This window comes from Homalodisca vitripennis, chromosome 2 (assembly GCF_021130785.1).
Source record: "Homalodisca vitripennis isolate AUS2020 chromosome 2, UT_GWSS_2.1, whole genome shotgun sequence".
Classification (NCBI taxonomy): domain Eukaryota; kingdom Metazoa; phylum Arthropoda; class Insecta; order Hemiptera; family Cicadellidae; genus Homalodisca; species Homalodisca vitripennis.
The window spans coordinates 56,665,773-56,679,477 of NC_060208.1; the positions used below are offsets into that span (position 1 = coordinate 56,665,773).

At 31.6% G+C, this 13,705-nt stretch overlaps 1 protein-coding gene across 3 annotated transcripts in view; it reads right to left on the reverse strand.

Annotated features, from left to right (window-relative positions):
* The window catches only part of LOC124354003 (axin), a 106,958-nt gene that overhangs the window by 47,638 nt on the left and 45,615 nt on the right, over positions 1 to 13,705 (reverse strand). For all 3 annotated transcript variants that reach the window (XM_046804115.1, XM_046804116.1, XM_046804114.1), the window contains exon 2: positions 9,967 to 10,087. The gene's annotated coding sequence lies outside the window, so the exon portion shown is untranslated. The remainder of the gene's footprint in view (positions 1 to 9,966; positions 10,088 to 13,705) is intronic.

A 13,705-nucleotide genomic window follows, 5' to 3' on the forward strand; every position in this document is an offset into this window, starting at 1 on the left:
GAATAACATGCCAACATTGTCATATGTAAAGCTGGAGGCAAAAAAGGCTTTCTCTTACTTTGAACCTCAGGAGAACAAATGCTCTTCTACTTATTATTAAGAGATTAAAAGATTCTTTTATGTTACAAATTTATGTATTGCTTATCTAAAATAATGAGTTTATTTTTTAGTGTTTTTGTCTTATAGTTAAACATTTTAATAAAATATAGATTTAAATTTAGATATTAATATAGGTATTGACATGAGTTGATTTGTAAACAAACAGTTGATTACTGAAATCTGTTCACAAATTTATTTGATTTATTTATTTATTTGATTTATTACATTTATACCACAAAGTATGAAAGCATGCCTAAAGGAAAAATATAAAACTTAAATGTAATTTTATTTTAGATTACAAACAACCTAATAAAGATAATTAACACAGCAACAATACTCATGATGTCTAACAACTTTCATTATCTCTCGTGGACCATTTGTATACATGACAACATAAGCATATGTTTAGTCGTTACGACAAATTTTTCCAAATTATACATTTCTTAGCACAATTTAATGATAATAGGCCTGTTGTATTATTAAAACACACACAGTAAATTTAAAAATATTTTATTCAGTTAATTTGTTTTTCAGTAAACTGTAAATATATTGTACTAAAAAAACACACACACAATTTTCCAATAATTGTAAATTTATTTCACCAGGCCTTTCAAGGCCTAACAATTTTCTTGCCCTCCCAGTAACAAATACTATGCTTAAAAATAAGACATAGGAAAGCTATTAATGGGTTCTCACTAATTACTCTAGAATAATTATCTTAAACCATTACAGATTAATCTATCTTAAGTGTCTGAATGCAACCTGGTCATTCAATCCTCAATTTATTCTGATAAAATGTACCAATAAAGTTCTTAACAGAACTGACAATAGTTCTGTTTGGATTTAGTAGTGATAATTGTTTAATCTTTTATTACTTTATCACTTGATAAATGCACCTCACTCACTCTAATAAATAATTGTTTCTTTTGCAGCTTGTCATGATATTAAATATATTTTCTAAATAAAGTTATTCACTTCTTTTCAGTTAATATTCAATAAAAAATACTATAAACTGTCTACGATAAGTAACCTTAATAGAAATTAAGCATTAGGTTTCTATAGACATGTTTTATAATTCAATAGAACAAAAAACTAGGGACGCAATTGCTCTTGATGAATCACCACGGAGGGTTTCCGATCAGAGAAAAGAAATTCTGTAAGGATGGAGGGGAGATTTGATTTCTGCCAATTCAAACCAACCATTCACCGATCGATAGCAGCTTTCTGACGGGAGGTCTATCCCCACTTCTCAAATCGAGCACCCCAAGAACCACCCCGGGCAACAAAGGATTATTGGAAACGCAGAATGGAAAATAGAAAAACATTATAACTAAATAGGCAGAGGTACAATGTACAAAAAGCTCGAACCAATATTAAAATGAGAACAAAAGCTGAATTATTTGAGCCGTAAAAGTAGAAGAGCAGTTTTTGTTATCCTAAACTTGCACCAAAGCGGAATAAATAAGCTAACCCCTCGCCCCTATTGAAATGTCTCGTCCCATCAAGTTCATAATTCCAGTATACCAGTTATGACAGCTACGATACCTACCCTCATAATTGCCAGTATCAGGATTTCCAACAATGGAGAAATTCACCACCAGGTGAGACCGACCCTCGGAACAATAGGTCACAGGAACTACTTGGCTCGTGGCACTACCGCTCTACGGTCGCTACTGACTCGGAGAGAAGGGGTACTATCAACACCCCTGCGCCGTAGTGCGCAAACTCGGGGGCTGAATCATCAAAATAGGAACGCTAGGCAGTGAAAATCAATGATGACAATGGATGTTCGAGGAAATATGCTTCATCCATTTCATAATCCCAAACAGAAGAGCACCAGATGTTCTACCGAAACCTAATACGATTTAATAACAGCTAATAATACAGATGTTTACCTGTCTATAGAAATATGATTGGACCATTGGTTCTAAAGGATCCCTTAGCCAGGTACAATGGGCAGCAATGTTCAATCATCTGTGAAAACAAGCCCTTCAGATTTGATGCCTGTCAAATTTGACAGCAGGCACATGGGCCACTAGAAGATGTCTAGTTCTCCTAGATGTCTTTGTATTATAGCATCAAACCAATTGAAACCCATTGAATTTCCCAGTAACAACAGATTTAAAAGGTATTACTGAGTTGTCTTCAAAGAATATATTTTCATGGTGGTAAGATATAGTCTTACTGTTTACAAGATTATACTACTTGTTCTTCTTAACAGTACATTACAAAACTTGCTATTATTTTATGTTCACTTTTAAGCATTGGTTACTTAAAATTTAACAACAAAACAGGGTAAATTATCAGATATGAAACATACTACTTGAGAAACTGTTACAGAATTTTCCTGATATTAACTTTACTAAACGCTACTACCCCTTTGAAAAAGTAAACCTCAAAACTAATCTGCACAAATTTAATATACCTTGTATGTTTATTTACTTTGTTTTTGTTAGCTATTTTTAATCTTGTCAAAATGTGAACTCTAGATTGTTTAACAAATAAAAATTAAACCATTTTAAAATTGTGTTCTGCTATATAGGATTTCTTTGTTTTTCCGCTTTTGTGATAAAGAATTAAACATTAATACAAATGAAACAGAAAAGACTTTTTAGATAAAATTTGAAAAAAAGAAAAACTTAAAATTATGTTGTATTTTGCAATGCATTTTGAAAGTCAGAAACACAGACTATATTGTTGTGACAAAGGAATTAACTGTTTGTTATAATACCTCTTTGGTATAGAAATCTTACTATACATCTGGTTTTATTATTAAGTTATTTCAATAAAGTTGTTAAGACAAGGATATTACATTAAAAGAGATTTTTACTTTATTAACATTTTACTTACTGCTTCCTATATAACAGTAGATTATAAATCGTATTATTTATTTGCCCCTGTTCACTTTTAAGCCCTGGCAGTTTAAAATTTAATTTTAATCGAAAAGAGGAAAAAATTACTAGATCTTCACATGTTAACAGAGAAATCTGACATTTATTCATACAAATAATTATTTTACATTAGATCACATTAGTTGCTTAGATAATATATATATATATTATAATATATATATATATATATATATATATATATATATATATATATATATACATCAAAATGACAGAAATAGCTGATTAATTCTATATATGCTGCAAACATCTGTAACATCAAATTATGGGGAAGTAGCCATTTATTATTCAAATATTGTTTATTTACTTGCATACTTGTTACTTGACAGTTTAAGGGAGTTACTTACTTACTTGTTACTTGAAGTTTAGATTGTTACATAATAATCTATTTATTTTTGACCACCATAAATACAGACTGATATTACATAAATGCATCCACTATTGCTGGTATTGATTTATTTAGTCAATAACTGATCCTGCAAATAAGACAGAAAAGGAAATTCTTTAATCCCTCATTTTTAAGTTTATTATAAGTTTTTACATCCTTGACTAAACTAGCTTCTTTTGATTTTTTAGAATTCAAAATATGGAGTCTTTATGATTTGTAACATATTTAAACTCTGGATCTCTCAAACGAATAGTAACTTGTCGCTTAAAAATGTTTATTCCACAGTAAAACAACTAGTCACTACTACACCAAAATTATACAGTTGCAATAGAAAACGTTGGTTTGCCGTTTCTGTTCACCCACTTCGACACAATGAAAAAAACCAGGATTTTTCTTCTACAGTTGGCACGGGAAATTTATTTCAGCAATTCCTTCTTCAACAGTAGCATCTGTTTCAAACATCTATTTCAAACTCTCTGGTCTAAAAAAAAAAAAGGAATTCCAAACACAGTTAGCAACATTTCTATAGTTTTGACTAGTCGCTGGTATTTTGTAGTTTTTTATTTTATTATAGCGTTTGTAATTGTATCAAGTGACATCAAACTTTTTATTGTGAAATTACCATCAAGTGGTATAAATATCTTTTAGAACTTTGTGTATTGAAAGTGTTTGTTTGGTGAAAATTTTAACAACATTTTGTCAAGACAATGACTTTTCCATTGTGATGCACTGTCATCATCATTCATTGAGAATTTGACTTGTGTTTTTGAACTACATTGTAAACAAGAGTTTTATTTGTGATTTTGTTACTGAGCAATAATTTAGTGATATTTACAGGTAAGCCTAACTTTTTGTAGGCTAAACTTGTGCAATAAACATTAATCACCTAGGCCTAGGCTACTGTGTATTTTAATTTCTTTATTTATTGAACACTATAAGAGACCTAGTAAATAAGTCAGACGATCTGAGGCAATGTGAGAGTGATGAATTTCTAACTGACTGTTAAGTAGACGAATTTTGTCAAACGCCCCCTATAACATCCGCTTAAATTCCCCCTGGCTGCAATACATCTGAAGGCATTTCTGGATTCTCCTCCTCTCTAGGCCTAAATGAGGCAAATCTTTCAGATATAGAAGTAGCAAATAGATCATATAAAGTGAAGAAAAAGGAGTATTCGGTGTGATGATGTATTTGGTCATTCTGAAGATTTAGATTTAGACGTGTCCCTCTCAAAATTTTCAAGCAGTAGTGGGTACAACTACAAACCAGATAACTAAGAAGAGAGCTCAAGTGATGAAGGCGAGAAATAGCCCAGGAAAGGAAGACACAAGCATTTTGCATCCCAGAAGCCATCACCACCAGCTGCTCAGGCCCCATCACCAGCTGATCAGCCCCCATCACCAGCTGATCAGCTCCATCACCATGCGCAGCTCCTCCTCCTCCTGTTCAGTATGTGGTTAAAAGCATATCTCCTTGAGAGGCCAAAGCAAGTTGACTCTAAATTTAAGTTTAGTATGGACCCTGATGGTTTGGGAAACAAACAACTTTGCTTAAAGGCACATTGATCATTTGGAGCTACATGGAGGCTTCGTCCTCATTCACTGCTGTACAACTGGTTAAATGTGACTGTTGAAGAGATTAAAGAGTTCTGGGCTCTACTAATGAGCATAGCACATGCGAAAAAAGTCTGTTGAATTACACTGGTCATCTGTTCATACCTTTCTTTTCTAAGACCATTCCGTTACATATATTTCAACAAATCACGAATCACATGTTTTCATGTGTCAAGTCAGAAATCTAAGGGATGACTAGAGTATGACCTGTGTAAAAAGAAAAACCACAATTTGGTAAGCTGAGTGCAGAGTTGGTATTCACTACAAGTGCCAAGACAAGTTCGAACATTACACCCACTCGAATTCGATAGGAGATTGTGTGACCTACTCATCTTCAAGCGTGTCTGAGTAAACTTTTACAACCCAAAATGCCTTGGAATTTGGAATTGCCTTTGGAATTGTATGTGAATAGGTTTTATGGTAATTAATTTTACTTCATTTGAAGCATTTCTTTTTCAATACATTGCGTGTTATTATAAACTTTTCATTCCTTGGAAAACCACTTCTCTGGTTTTGCAACAAAAAATCATTGCATTTTGTAAACATAAGAAAAAAATTACTTCTTTTCAGAAATTGCATCCTCTACAACGTACTGAAAGATTGAAAATATAGTAAGCATACTGAAATATCTAAAAATGTTTGAATGGGAATATATGGTCTTTTGTAGAAACAGAAAATGTTATTATTGACTATAAAAATACTTTATGGATAGCGAAATTTTTTATGTTTTGCATAAAAGTTTGTTGGTGATATTTTGTATAATTAGAAAAAAATGTATTGTTTCTATTTTTATAAGCTTTACTTTGGAATTACTTCCTTACTTTTCTTTTTTGCAATGCCAAAAAACCCTAAATTGAAATACAAAAAATACATCCAACTGCATATAACTGTTCCATATAAAATTATTTGCCCCAGAGCTCTGCCTCCTAGACTCTATAGTGTTTTCTCTAAGATACTTCAGATGAAGATGTAAACTAATGTCTCAGTCAGCTTAAATGAATTTAAAGATTAATGCGATAGTAAACTCCTTTTGAAGTAGTGTGGAAAGCAATCACGAGAAGGAATAATGCCTGGAACAAAGGGAGTTTTAGTGCCACAACTGTGTATTAGCATATTACCCACCATCACAAAAAAGAATAAATAGACATTTAAGCTATAAATATATCTTTAGTAAAGAATAAGGATATATAAGGTGAAACTAAAAAAATCTGCACAAGAAATTAAAAAGAGATCACCAAAAAAGATATAGCTTATAAGAGTAGTTTTAGGATGAAAAAAAATGTTGTGGTAACAATTTACAGTTTCTGGAAAGTGGAATATTAAAAGCCAACAATTTATAAAACTACAATTTTATCTATGAAATGGTAAAAAGTAATAATTGCCTATTCCCAACGAAATAAACATTTAATTTTTAATTAAAATAGATTTACTGCAAAAATATTGTTAATAGTTGTTCAGTGTTAATACATTTTTTTTTAAATAATTTTTGAGGTAGCTACATATTGCTACATTCAGGTTAATCATTTAATGCAACTCTCAGAATGCCTAAACTAATAAATTGTACATATTTTGATTCAACTAAATACAAAACCATTAAAACAAAAAGCAATTTTTACAACATTTTATTTCTATTTAGATAGAAAATTTGCAAGAACTTCAGGGACAATAGTCTAAATAGTCTTTTCTTTCATAAAGGACAATAAAAGCAGTGGTTATCATTGTCTGTTTTTTCTTATGGTACCTGCTTATCTTGATGTGGCAGCATCAAATATCACTACAGACTGGCAACTTCTCAATGGTTATATGTGTTTCAATACAGAAGTATAAGTTATAATTTTATAGTTTTAAAAGTTTACTACTACAGCTATACATGGCTAACATTAGTTCACTTAGGTATAATGTACACTTACTTCTGATAACACTTGAAATGTATATATAGAACGTTATTTCGCTTAAAGTAATTAACAGATATTCAGTAAACACACAAATGCATTAGAAATAAAATACTTTAAACTAGTTGACAATAGACCATCTGGGTGAACTATTAAGAGGCCAATCCAGTCCAGACTAAAAGTACTAAATGACTCGAGTAATCAGGAACGTGACTCTTTTGAATTTGGCCAGTAACAAAGTACTACTGAGAAATCTCAAAAGATTGTTTATATTAGTATTGTATCTTCGAGAAATTCTGAAAGTAACAGGAAAACAATGAATCTTTCTCGACCAAGACAGCAAGTTACACTTGATCAAGACATTTTTATCTGTTAAAAACATTGCAAGATAGGCAAGAAAATTTTCATGTTCAATTAGAAAAGCATTGGAGAACAGAGTACCATGGCAGTACTGTCTCCTTAATTTCTCTCATTTTATTTTCTTCATGTCTGCCCACAATATTTTTCACTCGTGTCTCAGTAGTTTTATTACAATATATTTCATATCCGATGTTACACGTTTTGTGTAAACTGTGGGAGTTTCACCTCATCTCTTGCGACTCAGTCATCTAACTCGTTATAATTCTTTTTGTTAATTTTAAGACAACCTGGTGAAGATAATTAAATATTATGAGATCAAAACATTAATTGTTAACAGCACATTTCTATATTTTGGTTCTAAACCAAAATTATTCTCATATCCTAGATATTTTTTGAATTTTATTTACAGCGTAATAGATTATTCAGTTACAATCAATGATTAGAAATTGAAATTTTCAATTTGACTTGACTAACTTTTTACATTAATTTGAAGTTCACATTTAAACTATTTTTCCAAGTCCATGGATATCACTGATTAATATCATTGTATTCTTTGTATTCTAATATTAATAGCTAAATTATTACAAGTCGAATAAACTCCTCCTAAGTAAAATTGACCAATAAGTGACTTAATGGCAGGAAAGCCGTGTACAAGAGTTGATCCATTAGTAACATGTTACTGGTACTTTGGACCTAACTCAATTAATAAGGGACTGGACATAACCAATTTGTGTGAGTAAACACCAGTCCCAAGTATAACCATGTTTGAAATTATGAATTATGAGCTGCATTTACACAAAGTAACAAACTATGTACGATATTAATCATCTTATTGACAAGGGCAAAGAAAATGTTGAACAATATATAAGTCTCACGTAACTCATACTTGTTCAGATTTCCCTTCTCAAGTCAGTTAACATATCATTAAACTTCAAATAAAACTACGAGTCAAACTCACCCATTAAAAAAAACACTGTCTACGCAACTAAGCTCTCCTTTTATAGTATATAGTATAAAAATATGTTTTTGAGATAACTCAAGTTCACCTATTTCTCGACATTGGGCTTGGTAAACATGTGACTGCCAGATATATAAGGATTATTCAAGGAAAGATCCACTTTAATTATTCTACAAAAGTATATTACATAAACCTGCATTTTCCCACTATATTGAACACATTTCAGTTTCTTGAGTAGGCTATGTATTCGTTTTACAACGTATTTCATTAATCTCTCTATGATTTTACATCTTACTTAAGTGTGTTTAAAAAAATACTTTGATGATATTTTGAAAATACTTGTGGAAGACACATATGGACATAAGTTCTAACTGAAATTTAAGTTTCTGGTTCATACAATGTCGAATCATTGCTAACACAATTAAGTTGTTAAAATATTTAAACCTCACTATGAAGAGCCATCATCAGCCAATAGATTTTAAACTAACATATCTTTGATTCTGTTAGTAATGTTTTCATATAGAGTACACTGGAAAACTAAGGTATTATGACACCAGTTGTGTAAGCCTACAAACTAAGGCTAGAAGTTGTTCTAAGACAAACTAAGAATATCTAATTCCCTAAAAATATTTTTATCTCACTCACATATGTTTTGATATAGTTATGTACATTTTTTATTTTATACAATTTTACTTTTTAACTCTAGCAACGTCCCATCCTGACTCTTTCAAAATGGATGGAGTACATTTGGATTCATCAATAATCACCTTTAATTCGGTACCCTACTCATTTGAAAATTGTTCTACTAATGCTGTGATGTAACAAAATGTGTTGGGAAATCATGCGAGCTACATAGTACTAGTTTGCCAAGTCTTCATACATATTAAGTTTGAAATTACTTAATTTTTGTATTTGTGGAGTAGGTCAGAAAATCTGCTTACTAATTTATAATAAATTGAGGGTGCACTTTATGGCACTTAAAGAAATTTTAAACATTTGACCAATTTAAACAGTTTTAACAGTTGACCAATTTAAAACAAAAGTCATAGTGATTTGACAAAAATCACTATAACCGCTATTTGCCGTACTTCAATTGTCCAGTTTATTACTTTAGAAACTAATACCTGAAATTCTAGGAGTTTAAAAAACCGTGCTATTATTGTGTTTCCAAACTGCTAATGAACACCACAAGAAAATAATATTCCATGACCTGTTGACATATTAAAGCATGTAAAGTGTATCTTGAGTAAAATGGTCACAGGAAATGAAACACAGACAAAGCCACAGAGCAAGATCATAGTATCGGTTTTCTGAAACAGACATGGTATTTTGCTAATGGACCTCATGTTATAAAAAGCAGTAATCTAAAAGCTTGACCAAGCTGTTATCCAAAACATATGGGTTAATATTTTTCAATAACATATAAACAACAGTATACGATTCAAAAGACTTGTATGGACGGTTTGAAATCCAGTGAGAATAAAGTTATCTCCTTAACAGCATGCATAGAAACATAATTTCACAGATAAAAACAAATGTCATTACGTCAATACCAAATACACAGTTGTGTTCTTTCGCTTTAGCTACAAGAGGCCAATTAAATCTGCCCTCCTTAAAGTCTGTGGCTCCACAATAGACAACGACCGATCTCATCGGCTTGTAAGTTCTTCACAGCAAATGTATATCTCGCCTAGTCCCTACCCAATCACCTGTTGATAACACAAGACGAGTCACAATGTTTACTCACAATGGTGTAGCCGATGGAGGGAGCAGTTTTCAGGACGGTCAGATGGCAGAATAGTCACTAACCACTCACTCCTGGCACGTCACAATATGCGGTGTGTGACATGTGACTCTGGGCTGCGACCCTGGACATGTAAAAACACACATTATAACTTTTACTTAGTTTAGGTTTATGAAATGGGGTTTATTACAATTACAATTACTAGTATTTTTTCCCCGCTTAATTGTGGACTGGATTAAGAATTTAATATTGTCTAACAGCTGTCATGTATTTACTAAACTAACTGAATTTTAACACATTGCATACATACAGCATACTACAAGATTCCACAAAAAAACGTAATGCTACAAAAAGTGTTTCTTAATTAACTCCATATAAATACAGTTTTTGTCAGTGTGGTTAAGTAATTTAGAGATTCAAGCTGGTTAATGCACTCCTGAAGGAGATTGCCCAATGCATTGAGAGAAAGCCAAGCAAGTTTTCTTCTCTTGAGTTGCATTTGACCAGCTTTAGATTTGACTATTTAATAAGTTTCAATCAACAGTTTATAGGAATTGGATGGGCAGAAACAACAGATAGAATTGCACTGATTTGTTATGCAATAGTGAGTGATCATACACTTGAATTTTTATCTCCTACATTTATATTAAAATCTCAATCATTCCAAATCACTTCAAACAATAACTAATACCATATCAATACAAAGATCTATTTTCGAGTAAAATATATTTCTTTTTACTCTACTGTATCCAGTTTTTACACTACCTGATTTGCAAATAATCTGTTTTAATTTGCATTGTTTTTAACACAGAAACATTAATATTTTACTGTAGTTTTAAAACCTTTCCCAGTTCTACAATTGTTCTCTTTTTATTTGTTTTTAAATAATTGGATACATATTGTAATATATTATGGTTAATAGCAGTTACAGCTTCCCACATTATTTCCTAGAACATCATAGGCATATCCTTTAAGTGTACTGTAATAAGTAATAAGTCACTGGAAGATATGCCAATCTTCTAATCCATTTTCGAATAATTGTTTAAAAGTTAAAAAATTTGTATTTGGAAGCCATGAAGAGGAGAGTGGAAAGTTTTTATTAGTACCAATGAAATAAATGGAATTCTGAAACATTGCATCATAAATCTTAATCTTAACTCTGCATCATAAATCTGTGTTGGTTTTTCCAGAGTTCTCACACGGTAAGCACACACACATACAAAACTGAACACCAAGACCTTTTCAAACCATGCCTATGTGCACAATTACAAACACTAAATTGTCTATGTTAAAATTATTTTAACTTAATAAATTAAGTAATTAATTAATTAATAATTCGTCAAAGGTATGGATTTCTGTAAAATGATAAAGTACACAGTACACCGTTGTTTTCCAATCTCTGATCTTTATATCATATTTTTGGCTCAGTACAGGAATAATGACATAAATTTGTATATACCTAATCAGAATTGTACGTCTCTTTCTTGCAAAACGGACCCGCTGTCCATCAATGGTTTTCTACCTTTAAAAATTGCACTTTATGTCAAGAGCATTGCTTTATGATTCCATTTGCAATGGTCACAGGATCACTGGGCTCGTTTTTATCCTCAATTTAAGCTCAGAGCGGATGGTTTGTTGGGTTATATAAGTGTAATGGATAAGTATGATGTAAGTGTTATGAACAGCTTTCTACTAAGATCACCAGTTTCCAATGTGAACTGTCCAATAACTTATAGCTTCTAGAAGAGTCTTACAGTTTTACATTCAAACTACAAGTTCCAATCTTAATATTTATAGATAGGTGCTGAAATTCAGTTTCAATGCCAAATTCCAACTCCTAAATGTCTAAGGAAGACGTAGACTCATTTACAAGTCTTCAAGTTATAACAGAGGTTCTTGCATATTGCAGGTGTCAGGAAACGAATCAAATATACATTAACATCAAACCATCCCCATAATCTTATTTGTGATAGGTGAATTACCATGACATGTTAGATCTTATCACCCTACCTCCTAAAGAGATTAAATTTGTATTTTCCTACTTTTTAACTAGAAGCAAACAGGAAAGGTGTGTTACTAGCCAAGGAAGATATCCCTTAACTTATTATCCCAATGCCCTCCTCAGTGTGAGAACCAGTGAACACAAAACCACACAGGTCATCACATCTTTTGCAGACCATACTGAGTTTACGTGTCTCTTGATACTGTTGAGTAACTGCTCTGATTCCACCGCCCTGTCAACAACAGAATAATTCACTGCTACTGAACCGAATACAGTAGCATTGTGATGCTTTTTGCAATACCAAGCATTCTGTTGTAGCTTTTGTGCCAACAAGAGGTAAACAGCCAATGCAGATTTCATATTCATCTTGTATAGTGAAAGACCATTCAAAGCAACGATTCACACACAAAAACAAATTATTTTCAGTTGTTGAGTTGATTGACACAAATAACAAAAGACTAAATATTTGGCAACGCCTATTAATGTTTCAATTTTTAACGAGCATTATGTGCCTTTATAAAATCTCCTCAAAAAGAGATGAGAGGTTGGTGTAATTCAAAACAAATTGTTCCTGACGAACTGCACAAAGAACTAGAACTCTTCAGCAATAATATGAAATTATGGTAGAAAACACAATAACAGCGGGTGAACAGGCGGTGAGTGACTCAAAGCGAAACGACAGAGGTGTAAGGGCTTAAGTGAGGGGCTCACTTCAAACAAGCCAAACGCTTTGATACTGGGACACTTGTTCTCACTTTGTGACAATCTCTGCATTGCATCTAGACCTCAACGTTTTATTACACTGTTGTCTCGACGTTTACAGTTTTATTAAAACACGAGGCAACAGCATATTCTTAATATCAAATATAATTTCTTGTTGGAAGGATTCATTGACAATTTTAAATGTGAAACCACAACTAAATGAATACATAAAAATGTTAAATCTGTTTTATTGCAATATTTTTAATTTAATTATAACAGGTTTCAAATCCAGAATACACAGCGAATTTTTGAAGTAATTTCACTGAATGAATTGATAACAAGAGTTGTAATCACTATATATTTTTGGAATGCAAATTAATCTAAGTAATTATTTTGCCTTTTGATCACAGCTCAATTTTTAGTAAATGCTTGATGTAAGGTGATAAAATTAAAAAAAAAAAAATAGAAAATAAGTTGTTTGGTCTTAAAATGTATTGGAACTTGCTTCAAATATTTACTAAGGTAAATTTTACCTTTAAGAAACACTTATTATTTCAATTTATTTTAACAGTTTAGCAATTTTCTACTGAAAAACAAGGTCATCATTGGCATATTTCTTTTAAATGACATTCAAAACATCTCTGAGATAAGTAATAGTCACTGACAGATATTGAATCTACATTTTAAGATATACATTTAGTACTTTAGATTTAAGTTTAAGGAGAATTGTTTTGAGGCTGTTAAGTCAGAGAGTGAATCAGTTTTTATAAGTACCAGTGAAACAACTCGAATTTCTCTCCAATATCCAATGATTATTGATTGAATAGGTATGATTTCGGTAACAACTGAACTATTTTAGGCCATTGTAAGGTCGAAGTCTTTAGTTTTTCAGCTAACACACTTCTGATGTAATAGTAATAAATGGTACGGCTATCTAGTTTTGAAACACAAGTAGGCATATTTTGAGTATATATTTTATATTCGTGGTTAAGAGCTTCAGATGTTAATCAAAATCGCGATTGGTTTTTATTTTACCAC